The sequence below is a fragment of the Chelonia mydas genome, chromosome 7 (assembly GCF_015237465.2).
Source record: "Chelonia mydas isolate rCheMyd1 chromosome 7, rCheMyd1.pri.v2, whole genome shotgun sequence".
NCBI classification, from domain to species: Eukaryota; Metazoa; Chordata; order Testudines; family Cheloniidae; genus Chelonia; species Chelonia mydas.
Genome location: NC_057853.1, coordinates 88,541,904 through 88,554,075, shown reverse-complemented (window position 1 = coordinate 88,554,075; position 12,172 = coordinate 88,541,904). Strand labels below are relative to the sequence as shown.

Genomic DNA, 12,172 nt, shown 5'->3' with positions numbered 1-12,172 from the left:
AGTGTCATAAATTTGTCAAGTGTTCACTAAGAGCTAAAATTGAGAGTGATGCATGTTTGGAAACGATACTAATTTATTGAATTTCCATTACTGTCCATAAAACCAGTTCCTTGTTTCAAATGATTTTGCAATGTGTTAGCTGTTATCAGTGAATGATACAGGTGGGTTGGAATTTCATATCACTACTGTATATGAAGAGTATTCTGAAGCCTGAGATCCCTTTCTAGTGCTATTTTATTTGAATGTGTTTTGGTTCATAAAACAAGTGAGTGGCTTGAGCAAGTATTTGGTAACCCAACCAACACATCTACACACAATATTGTGGGCATATGGTAAAAGGACGCTGTGTAGAGTGATGTACAAAATTTATTCCTGTCCCCAGTTTCCCATTTCTTTTACTATACCTCTCTTAGTTTCAGCAGTAATTTCAGCCTATTTAAATACTGCAGCTTGTGAGCTGGTTGACCCAGTAAATTGTGGATGCTAGATTTGTTACAATGTCTGTGTTTGTCATACATTTCACAGGATCCTCGGCAATACTTTGTCCACTAAAAAAAGGATGATGTAAAAAGGCCTTCATACTTCCCATTTAAATCTTTTAAAATATCTGTGTTGGAAAACATTCAAAATAATCATTTAATTTGATGGTGGTCCAAAAAATGGCCTGTTAACCACATTCCTTCTAAGTCATTAATGGTTTGTCAATTTAAGGAAGATCTCGAGAAAAAATTCCCGAAATGGTGTATTTTAACTCTTGTAGAAAAATCTATGGAGCATGACTTTATACACTGATAAAACTCTAAAATCATTTGACCATGTTTGTTGAAGTATAGGAGAATATGTGGATTCTCAGATGTGCTCCGTGCTGGCCTAATTCTGCTCCCTTTGAAGTCAATAGTGAAAAATCCTAAGATTTGTTTTTTTTCCTTTTTTTTGCTTGATATGTTTTATATGTGTGTGGTCTATATATTTATAAAGCTTGGTACCTGTTTTTTTTTCCTTTCTGGCTTTCTGTAAACTTAAAATTTGAAAGTAGTTTGAATTAAAAGTCAAATGAATACTAATATAGAAGGAAAGATGCTGAAGTTTAAAGGAATCAAGCAAGCATAAGGCCATGCCTAGTCTGATGCCAAATACACACATAACATACTCACACAAAATCCATTTGCACTAGTTGACATGAATCAGTGCAATCCTGCAAGTTGTATTGTTGCCTGCCTAAGTCTATTGAGAAATCATTTATCTAATTGGATTTCTTACACAGCTTGAATTCTTGGGGCCCCTTATCTTAACCAGAGAGAGAGAGAGAAGTTCTGAATGAAAGATTGTGATTTTTCTTAAAAAAACACTAGATGGCATTTATTGCAGTGGAATAAAATCCTGCTTCACCAGGCAGAATTCAGCATATAATTTCACATTTTAATAATGAGAAGCAATCTCTTTCTTAGTTTAATTTGTTAATGGTTGAGGAAACAAGTGGTTTCTGGTAGTTGACTGATATATGTTCATAGAAAGAGACTTGATTGCTTGTTGGAGTGAAGGTGGTGTTTAAATTGCTTTTCAGTATCATATGTTTTAAAGTGACCTATATTGTGCCCAACTAATTTCAAATATTACTTAAGATTACTTTGAAAATGTTTTGAAGGCAGTAAAACCTCAAAGTAATACAGCTATTAATAGTTATAATTGAAATGAACAGATGCACACATTTGCAGACTTATTTTCCAATAATTTCCCTGTGTAGAAGAGATCCTACTATGCATTTCTGATAAACTTTAAAAGTAGTTAGCATGGTGCATTGGAAAAAGCACTTTAAAATATAAGAAGTGAACATGGGAATATAAGAGTTGCCAAACTAGATTAGACCAATGGTCCATCTAGTCTGGTATCCTGTCTCAGAGTGGATACTCTTAGATGCTTCTAAGAAAGTTGATAAAAAACCCATAATAAATTTTCCATAGGATAAGTTTCTTTCTAATGCCTGTGAGAGGCTGCCTTATGCCATGAAGCCTAAAGTAACTGAGGATGTCTTCATTATCCATATAAAAATGACTAGTCTGTTTTTTGAATACTACTAACTGAGCTCTTAGTCTTACTATTTATTACTTGTTTGGTGGCAGTAGCTAGAGGCTAAAGATCAGGCCTCCTTGTGCTAAGCACTGTACACACAGGGACTAGGGAAAAGACGGTAGTGCAGGGGTAGCCAACCTATGGCCCTGGAGCCACATGCGGCTCTTCAGAAGTTAATATGCGGCTGCTTGTATAGGTACCGACTCCAGGGCTGGAGCTACAGGCGCCAACTTTCCAATGTGCCAGGGGGTGCTCGCTGCTCAACCCTGGCTCTGCCTCAGGCCCTGCCCCCACCCCTCCCCTGAGGCTACCATGCCCTCACTCCTCCCCCTCCCCCACCGCAGAGCCTCCTGCACGCATGTAACAGGTGCGGGAAGGGAGGGGAAGGCGCTGATTGGCGGGGCTGACGGTGGGCAGGAGGCACTAGGAGCGGGGTGGGGGAGCTGATGGGGGGCTGCTGACAAATTACTGTGGCTCTTTGGCAATGTACATTGGTAAATTCTGGCTCCTTCTCAGGCTCAGGTTGGCCACCCCTGCAGTAGTGCCTTCCCCAAAGATCTTACAGACTAAGCCTCAATGACATCTTGCAACATGAGTTCTATAGATTGTGCTACATATAAATAAGAGGATTTATTTATCAGTTTTAAATTTGTTGTCTTTCAGTTTCATTGGGTATCTTCTTGTTCTTGTCAGAGAAGGTAAATAGGAATTCCCAATATACCATCTGTATACCATTCAGTATTTTATTTCCCTCCATCATGTCACCCCTCTTTCCCCCCTCTTCTCTAAACTAAAGCAGTCCCAATCTTTTCAGTCTCTTTTCATATGAAAGCCTTTCCATGCCTCTAACTTTCACAGCGCTCGCTCTCTCTCTCTCTCTTTTTCTCTCTCTCAATCTTTTCTATTCCTACATTGATTGATTGATGAATAGGGTAGCCAGAACTGAACACAAAACTCCAGGTGAGTGCGCACTGAAGTTATCATATTTTCAGTAGTATTTTCTGTCCCACTGCAAGCACATCCTAAAATTTTGCTAGTTTTTTGACGGCTGCTGCATGTTGAGTAGGTGTTTTAATTGACCTTCACAATGACACCCAGATATTTCTTCAATGTTTACAGTTAATTTAGCATTGAGAATAAGAAGTTCAGATTATTCCTTGTATTGTGCATTACTTGCATTCATCTGCCATTATGCAACTTCCACACTGGTAGGTGGAAGAAAAAGATGAGCTACTAAGCCCTCTCTCTAGTTTCTGTAGTCTGCCATTCGGGGATTTAAATTTCAGTGGTTTGAACCCTTTTCTTGAGTACTCTCTCAGTAAGATAACTTATCAGATTTCAAACTGACATTATGTAACAAATTGTTATGGGATATTTGGGTCATGTGAGCAAAGTAACAAAGATAGATATTTGTGCTTTTTCTTTCCCTATAGTTTGAGCTACTGCAATATTAATTTAATATTAAGTTTATGCTGTCAGTGATTGGAGCAGAAGCCTTTCATGTGTCTAATATAAAATTCTTACTGGCACAGGGAAAATGGGACAGCTTTCAGAGTCAGTCCTCCCCTCTTTATGCATATATACTGCATTCATTGTTGTGCTATGTGAGCATCTCCTGGGAAGGAGGAGATGAAGCAGAGTGAAGACAGTATGACAGAAGGCAGTGTCGACAGGTGTTCTCCCTCTATTCCAACAGAAACCACACATACATGCATTCTCTCATAGTGCGAAGCACCATAGAGTCACATCACCATGAACAGTAAACACAACAAATGGGCATCATTAGAGGGTGGTCTTCCTCCACATGTCACTGTTTCACACAGCCTTGAGATGCGCGCCATACCGCATCCCGTCCAGTTAGCCACATTGTCAACTCATGCTCACTGCAGGCGACCTCTGTCCCTGGCACCAGTGCTTGCAAATCTCACTTCTGAAATCTAGGAGACCACACACAAGGTAACAGTTCTTTGGCCACCCACTTGTTTTTATCCTCCAGGAAGTTGGAGCTATGGAGTGGAGTTTACAAATACTTTGAGATGTCATAACCAAGTTTACTATCTTATTTATTTGTTTAAAGCTAAATAAATATCTATTGGCAGCTCGCTGGGCACTTACAATACTTAAACTGCACACAATAGTCAAACATATTGAAAGGCATTCCTAAAAAGACTACCTCAGTTCCAGAATCACACTGCCTTTTATTGATCCCATAATACCAGCCAAACCCAGTCCACCCCTTATTCCTGGGGAAAAAATTGGGTAACCAGGAGAGTCTTGCATTATTCTCTGAGGTTATGGTGGATCATGGTAGAAGTGAGTTGCAAAGCCTAGAACCACTGGATGAGAATGTATTACTGTTCAAATTAGGGATTTTTAAAAGCTGTTGTGTGCTTCAGATGATCCCCAGTGCTGAGGCAACAACCAGAACCTTAAGTGTGACCTGGAAATCATTTAGTAGATAGTACAGATTATTGAGAACTAATGCAAAGCAGTCCCTTCAGAAAATACCACTTAGAAAGTATCTAGACTGAATCTGTCCTAGCTATGAGTTTCTGAATGGCTTTAAGATCTAAGCATTTCTATTTTAAAGTATATTTTAAGATTAACATTATCTCTGTAGTGCTCACTTCAGTAATTCAACCTAGAGGTGACAAAGACATGGATAACGAACTGTGATAAGATCTGCCTTTGAAATAAAAAAAATCACAACATTCTTGTCCATTGCTCCGAAAAAAGAAAAAGCATTTTTGGCAAATGCTGTTATCTGGTTCTTCGGGTGTTCTTACCAGCCACTAAAACTGCAGTCTAATAGGGACTTTATCCATGCCTGAATCTGCTGAAATCCTGAATAGGTGAGCTGTTGAGGCGGATGAACAATTGTCCAGTATTACCCTGAGATCTTACAGAGAAAGGAGGGACCAGCTTGAGTAAATCCATCTATCAGTGTGTTATGGACAGGAGAGTCAAAGGCAGCTGATATATAAAAGAAACATGGATACTGCCAGAATAGGTTTGTTCTATTTGTTTGTGTGTTAAAAATAGTATTTGTATGCTTTTGTTTTATATTAGCAAATCAGATATTGTCTCCCCTGTTTTTCTTAAATGCCATGCAAGTCCGACCTGATTAACTGAGAAGGGAAAGTGATTTTGTGTGTATTGTGTAAAACTGTTTTCTTTAACTAATTAAATTCAAATGTCTGGGAAATTATTAGCAGCAAATGTGCCTTCATTAAAACTTAAACACTCCACTCCTTTTAAATAAAGCCTGAGAGAAACACCTCTGGGACCTCAGACTGCTTCCTCAAAAATAGGGAAGACTAGACTTGACATTCCTGACAGTTCCAAGGGAAAAAAAATAAGCAGGAAAAAAATGTGGAAAAAGTCAAATTAAATTTAAAAAACCCTTTAAGGTTGCCTTTTCTTATTATACTGCAAAGTGGGCGGGGGACAACTAAACAAACAACAGGCATAAACTTAGTTCTCCAATTTGAGTTTCACTTTGCCCTCTTTGCCTTAATCAGGCTTGGAAGGATTATATTTTTATTGGTAAATGTTGATAAACATTGATTTCCCTGTGCGCATGCGCACAGGGAAAAATATTTCCATCAATGATAATTGAATTTTACAGATAGGCCAAGTAAGAAAAATGCTGCTTGAAAACTTTTTAGAGTTTGATTTAAGGCTATTTATTTCGTATGTTTTGACATATATGATGAGAATTTGTGTTTTAATGGTTCAAAGCTTTAACTTTTTGCATCTCAGTGTCTACTGTCATAAATAAATTGTCTGACCCCCCATAATTTCCCACAGCTGTGAACATTTAAATTGATAAATATAGAAAATCTTAAAAATAAACATTGATATTATCCATCAAAATTATATAAAAAAATCAAATTCAAGCCCATTTATAATCAACTCCAATAAATGGCCTTAGCACCCTTATACTGGTTGTCAGCTGAACTTTCTCCTCCAAGATTTTGCAAATGTTCCTGCTTATGTCAGCCATTTTAATGTGCACACCCCAAGATTACTTTTGACAGTCACTGTATGATTGTTTATGTTCCCTGATGTAACAGGGTGCTTTTTAATTTTTTCAAATCTGTCATTTACATTTTAACTATCTGAAATTTTCAAAGATCAATGACAAACCAGATTGTTTTAACTTAAGCCCCTATGTCTTCTCAGCAACGGTGCTGAGAAGGATCTGAGTGTTGTGGTGGATGACACCCTCAACATGAATCAACAACGCAATGCTGTTGGAAAAAAAGGACATTTTAGGTCACATTAACTAGGGTTGCCAGGCATCTGGTTTTTGACCAGAATGCGTGGTTGAAAAGGGATCCTGGCGGCTCTGGTCAGCACCTCTGACTGGGCCATTAAAAGTCTGGTTGGTGGCGTAGCAGGGCTAAGGCAGGCTCCCTGCCTGGCCTTGGCTCTCCATGGCTCCAGGAAGCAGCTGGTATTTCCCTATGGCTCCTAGGCAGAGGCACGGCCATGGGGGCTCCTGGCACTGCTCCCGCTCCAAGCGCCAGCTCCGCAGCTCCCGTTGGCCGGGAACTGCAGCCAGTGGGAGCTGCAGGGTTGGTGCCTGCTGCCGGGGGCATCGCAAAGAGCCACCTGGCTGTGCCTCCGCCTAGGAGCAGGAGGGAAAGGCCGGCTGCTTCAGGGAGGTGCCCGCACCCCGAACCATCTCCCCCACCCCAACTCCCTGCCCCAACCCTGAGGTCCCTCCCACACCCAAACCCCCTCCCAGAGCCTGCACCCCCCTCCCGCAGTCCAAACCTTCAGCCCACCGCCCCCACCCCAACCCCCTGCCCCAGCCCAGAGACCCCTGAACCCCTCATTTCTGGCCCCACCCCAGAGCCCTCACCCCCTCCCGCACCCCAACCCCATGCCCAACCTGGTGAAAATGAGCAAAGGGAGGGAAGAGTGAGTGATGGAGGGAGCAGGGATGGAGTGAGCGGCACTGGGGCCTTGGGGAAGGGGCAGGGCCTTGAGGCGCTGCAGGGGTGTTTGGTCTTCTGCAGTCAGAAGTCTTCTGGCATCCCTAACATTAACAAATGCATAATATGCAAGTCATGGGAGGTGATAGTACCACTCTACTGGGCACTGGTTAGGCCTCAGCTGGAGTACCTTGTCCAGTTTTGGATGCCAATGTATAGATAGGATGTAGAGGAACTGGAAAGGATATAGAGGCAAGTGATAAGGACGATCAAACGGATGGAATGCGGTCATATGAGCAAAAGTTGAAGGACCTAGGTATATTTAGTTTGGAAAAGAGAAGATTAAGGGAGACATGATAGCAGTCTTCAAATACTTAAAATACTGCCATTAAAAAGATGGAAAAAACTCTTTTGCCACAGAGGGCGGGATAAGAGGCAGTGGGTTCAAATTACAGCATAGCAGATTTAGGGAGGTCATGGAAGCTCCTTCACTGGAAGTTTTCAAAAGGAGGCTGGGTAGCCATCTGTCTTGGCTGGTTTAGACACAACAAATCCTGCATCTTGGCAGGGAGTTAGACTAGATGATCATTCCAGTCCCTTCAAATCCTATCATTCTGTGTCCTCATATTATGGAAAAATGTATGGAGGGGTATATGCAGACTGAAGGGTTGTTTTGTCCCGATAGTCTCCAGGATCTTAAGGAATGAGGACAGACTAGGTGAGACTAACAGGCCTAATATATGCAAGAAATACTACCTTCAAACACATGTATCCATTTGCTCTGTGCGTGGAGGGAATTTCTCTGTTATGTTTCAGATGGTTTCCAGCCAGGCTTCCACTGATTGCTGGGACATAGTATGGTACTCTGTTTTTTCTCTGTGTACATTTACCCAGCAGTTAAACAGCCACGGCTGGCCTGCATCATCTGGCTCAGGCTGTGGGGCTGTAAAGTTGCAATGTATATTTGGGCTCAGACTGGAGATGTAGGACCCCTGAGGGGACTGGGTCCCAGAGCCTGAGCTCTTCTGAGCCCAAATGTCTACACCACAATTTTATAGCCCCACAGCCTGAGTCCTGTGAGGATGGGCCAGCCGCAGGTGTTTAATTGCCATGTAGGTGCTCTCTGAGGTTCACAGACCACACAAGATGAGTTTTGTTGCTTGTAGAAGCATTAACTAATCCATTTTCTTACATGGAATTTTATCTGTTCATCAGGGAACTTGAATCACCCTGGAACACATCCCATTTATTTATTCAGCCAATGGATCATATAGATTTCCAGCTGACAGGAGAATGAACTGCCTTTTCTATCTTTGCCAAAGTCTGGCTTTTTTTGCAAGTTGGCTTCTCTGTGCACTATGTTGTTTGCCTATATGCTGGAGATGATAAACTCAGCAAGAACATTTCTTTAGGGGGAATCTTACTTTAGTAAGATTAGTTCAGAGTTAATTTTTCATTTTAAAATCTGTTTAACCTAATATCATACTACATAAATGCTGAAACCCCTAAATTTGTGACAAACCCTGTTAGTCTAGTTTTTGCTAATGTGGTCGTAACCTCTAGTATTAGAGTGGTGTAGTGGTGATATTTGATATTTGAAAGGTTTGATGGAAAAATCCATCAAGTAATTTTCTTTTTTCCTTTCCACATAACAAATGCTTACCAACTTTTTGTTGATCTTAACCGCAGCTTGAACTGACAGATGATATTCTGCCATGTCCCCTTGCACTATGACCAGATGCAGTTGCTGTCACCTCCTTTTCATCTGTTCACTTCTCTGATTCTGATCTCCCTTGTTGGCAAGGAGCCACCACATGCAACAGCACATTTATTTGTACTCTGTCTGTGCCTCTCCACCCAGACTGACCCAGCCACTTCTTTTTCCTGCACCTCCCCCCTCAAACTATTTTCCGGTGTCAGGTGGGGAGGAGGGTTAGGAAAATACTGCTTCACAGAATAACAGTGTTGTCTGCCTTTATAAAAAACCAGCAGGCAAGTTTCTAGCAGTTTGACATATGTTGCATCTAGTATTATGTAGTCTGGAAGGAAGTCAGAGCATGTTAGAGTTTTTGCTTTCCGAGTCAGGGCAGCAGCTTTAGATTCAGATGTCTGTGTGTTGGAGAATAAACATTTGTCTCCGTCCTGGTTCTGAGCTTTGTGATATGATACTTTATCCCTGCTTTCTGTTTTTTATTAGTTTATTTTCCATGTACAATGCCATGCTGAATTTTAGCTTTGATCAAATTAATTTAGAGATTTCAATACAATTACTGGATTTGAGAGTGCTGTACTAAAGTTTGTAAACTGATTAATAAAAATACATATAAGTGATTGTTTTGCTGGTAAGAGTTGGAACACATTTAAAGTGAAATGTAAACTGCCACATGAAACTGTGGTAAACTTCAGAAGCAATTTAAAACTCCAGATTGTGTTAACTCATCTGAAAAAAATCCTCAGAAGAATGCATTTCTTTAGCAGACAATGAAAATGTTTAGTTTTAAAAGCTCAGTAGGTTGACTCATTCTTTTAAAGCTTTAATGGTTAAACCACCTAAGCAGTACCACACCCAGCATACCATGAAAGCTGCTTTCTATAGACACGTCTATCTCCACTCTTCTAAGCTCTGCAAATTATAGTGAAATGGATCATCTCTATCAGATGAACAGCTATATGCTTTAAGCTGTCTGTAACGGGAAAGAGTTCCACCCACCCACATAAGTCACAGGCTTTCTCCAGCTGGACTGGATTTCCCAGTATGCTTTTTTCTCCGCCTCTCGTCTTAAGTGCTGCTGACATCATTTGTACACAGTACACTGAGAAAATACAGCTGGAGAAGAAGCAATCCTTGAGCCCGGCGTGTATTTGGTGAGAATGCTTTATTTAAATGCTTTATCTGTACGTGTGGAATTAAGCGGGTGTGTGGTGTTTGTAGCTGCTTTTAGGGAGGATTTTGCTATGATTTCTTTTTAGTTTAAAAGTGAAATACAGAGGAAACAGTTTGAAAACTGTGTGAACTGTGAGCGTTCAGTAGAGACGAAGTGTAACATGAACTTTGTAGTTTGGAGGGGAGAGAGCTTAGTATCACCCATGTACTTACTCTCTACACCAATACTGACTTGGATTCTTAATACAGTCCATGGGTGGCGTACCCGAGCCCATTTATCCACTGACGCTTTTGAAAACTCCCACACCCCAATCTGGATCTATGCTGGTTTTGTGATATGTATGTACCCTCGTGAACCTTGTAACCAATACTTGCAATCCCCCATAACCCAAGCCAGACCCAGTATGTACAGTACCTTCCTTCTTAACTTGTGTAAATTTGATTTTCAACATTAACTTTAATAAAATTTTTAAATCTGTAAAAAGCATGCTGAAACACTCACTTGGAATTCTGAAGTTTGATCTTATAGATATGTGTCCTTGCTGAATGGACAAACTCTAAATGAGTTGACGCTTAAAATAAGAAAAAGGGAAACTCCAGACCATTAGCAACAAAGCCAAAGGGAGAAAAATCCTGTCATGTGAATTAGATGGCAAATGTCAGTAAATCAGTAGATCTTAAATTCTGAACGATCCTGTTTTAATCATAAGACATGTCCGAAGCATAGCAGAAGGCCTGAGACTGGCACAATAGAGTAAGGGTAGAGAAGAAAATATTACTGCATCTTAAAATGTCAAGAGTACATGATTTTTTGAAAAATGGCACCGTATTAGAACTGCATTAAGACCACTTTTAGTCAAGTAATGGCCAGCTAGAATGTTAACTGCCTTTCATATCATTACCTGAAGAGTAAATATCTCCAAAAGGGGAGGGAGTTTTCACTTACACTTTCAGTTTTATGTATTTTTTTAATTTGTTCCAAGATTCCTTAGTGAATATTTGATTTCAGTTCAGGCTGAAGATGGTGGTGAAAATACTGGGTGTTTGGTTATGGATTATAGTTTTTATTTTGAAATAAATTGGTAGGTGTCTTTCTATAAGGTATTCTAGAGCAGGGGGTTTCTCACATTTTCGTAGCCTGGAAATCACTTTGAGTCTTATGGACAGCTTCACTTCCTTCTCACAGGTACGTATGTGGACTTTCTCCCATCCAATTAATAGTTGCATAACATCCCTGTGGCAATTGCTTATGTGGAAAAAACAATAGGCAGGTCTCCATAGACCATTAGTGGTATGTGGACCCCAGTTTGTGAAACCGGTGTCCTAGCGTTTAACTGGGTGACACAAGTATTATAGAAAACCTGGTGAACTCATGGGGCTATTCTTCCCTCATTGGAGCCAGGGAAAACCTGTTGCTGAGCTGAACAAGTTTCAAGGAGAGTATACCCTAGCTCTAGACTTTTTGTTTTTAACTATTTCCCAATAATACGTGATACTGTTTGTTCATTTTGTGACAAATACATTTTTCTCCTTCTCCCCCAAACTCCTCCCTTATTGAAATATTAATTAGAACATCTATATAGGATTTTCTTATAGGTTTATATTTCTTGATGAAATTTAAATATAACTTAAAATACTGTAGGCAACTAAGTCTATTTTGGGTGAAGAATAAAATGTAGTTTTATAATGGTTACTCTTTTACCAGGAGGATGGCAAGTTGCATTTAAAGATAAACTACTGTAGGTGAATTTACACAAAGTAAAAAGCACATCAGTTTATTTTTTATAGGTGCTATGTTTTAGTGCCTGATTTGGACCAAGTTGATTCAGAAAATTAAAAAAAAATATCTTTTAAAGATATTTTAAAGTAAAACTTGGACTCATGGGGCTATTGGTTGCAGAAGGAACAAGTGAAGTCTCACCTGCATTTTCAGCCCGTCTTCTGGATCTCATTAAAATGAAGCTGCTGATTCTGTCCCTGAGGAGGATATGAGTTGTGTGACTATAGAGTTAGTAGGTGTCAGTAAGCATGGCTTTAAAATATAGACATATGTCTATTAATCAGAAGTAGGTTTCAGACGCAAGTGGGGGTGAAGTGGAGACCCTAGGATTGAGGTCAAACAGCAATATTCTAGCGAGAATGCAGTTTCCCCTCACACCTCCCTCCAGCCCTAGTCTGCTGGGAGAGAGGAGAGAATTCCTATCTGGTTGATCTTCTTGAATCCTGCTGTGAGGCTTGATCTTTAATATTTGCCTTAGGCTAGGTAGCTGGTAAA

General features: G+C 40.3%; 1 protein-coding gene across 24 annotated transcripts in view; it reads left to right on the top strand.

Moving 5' to 3' along the window:
• Positions 1-12,172, top strand: part of SGMS1 (sphingomyelin synthase 1) — a 209,827-nt gene that overhangs the window by 116,317 nt on the left and 81,338 nt on the right. For 2 of the 24 annotated variants that reach the window (XM_043550343.1, XM_043550344.1), the window contains exon 1: positions 9,822-9,878. The exons of 18 other annotated variants lie outside the window; for them this stretch is intronic. The gene's annotated coding sequence lies outside the window, so the exon portion shown is untranslated. Of the gene's footprint in view, positions 1-9,736; positions 9,879-12,172 lie in introns of those variants that run through there. 4 more of the 24 variants (XM_043550345.1, XM_043550346.1, XM_043550341.1 and 1 more) reach the window with 3 other exon arrangements.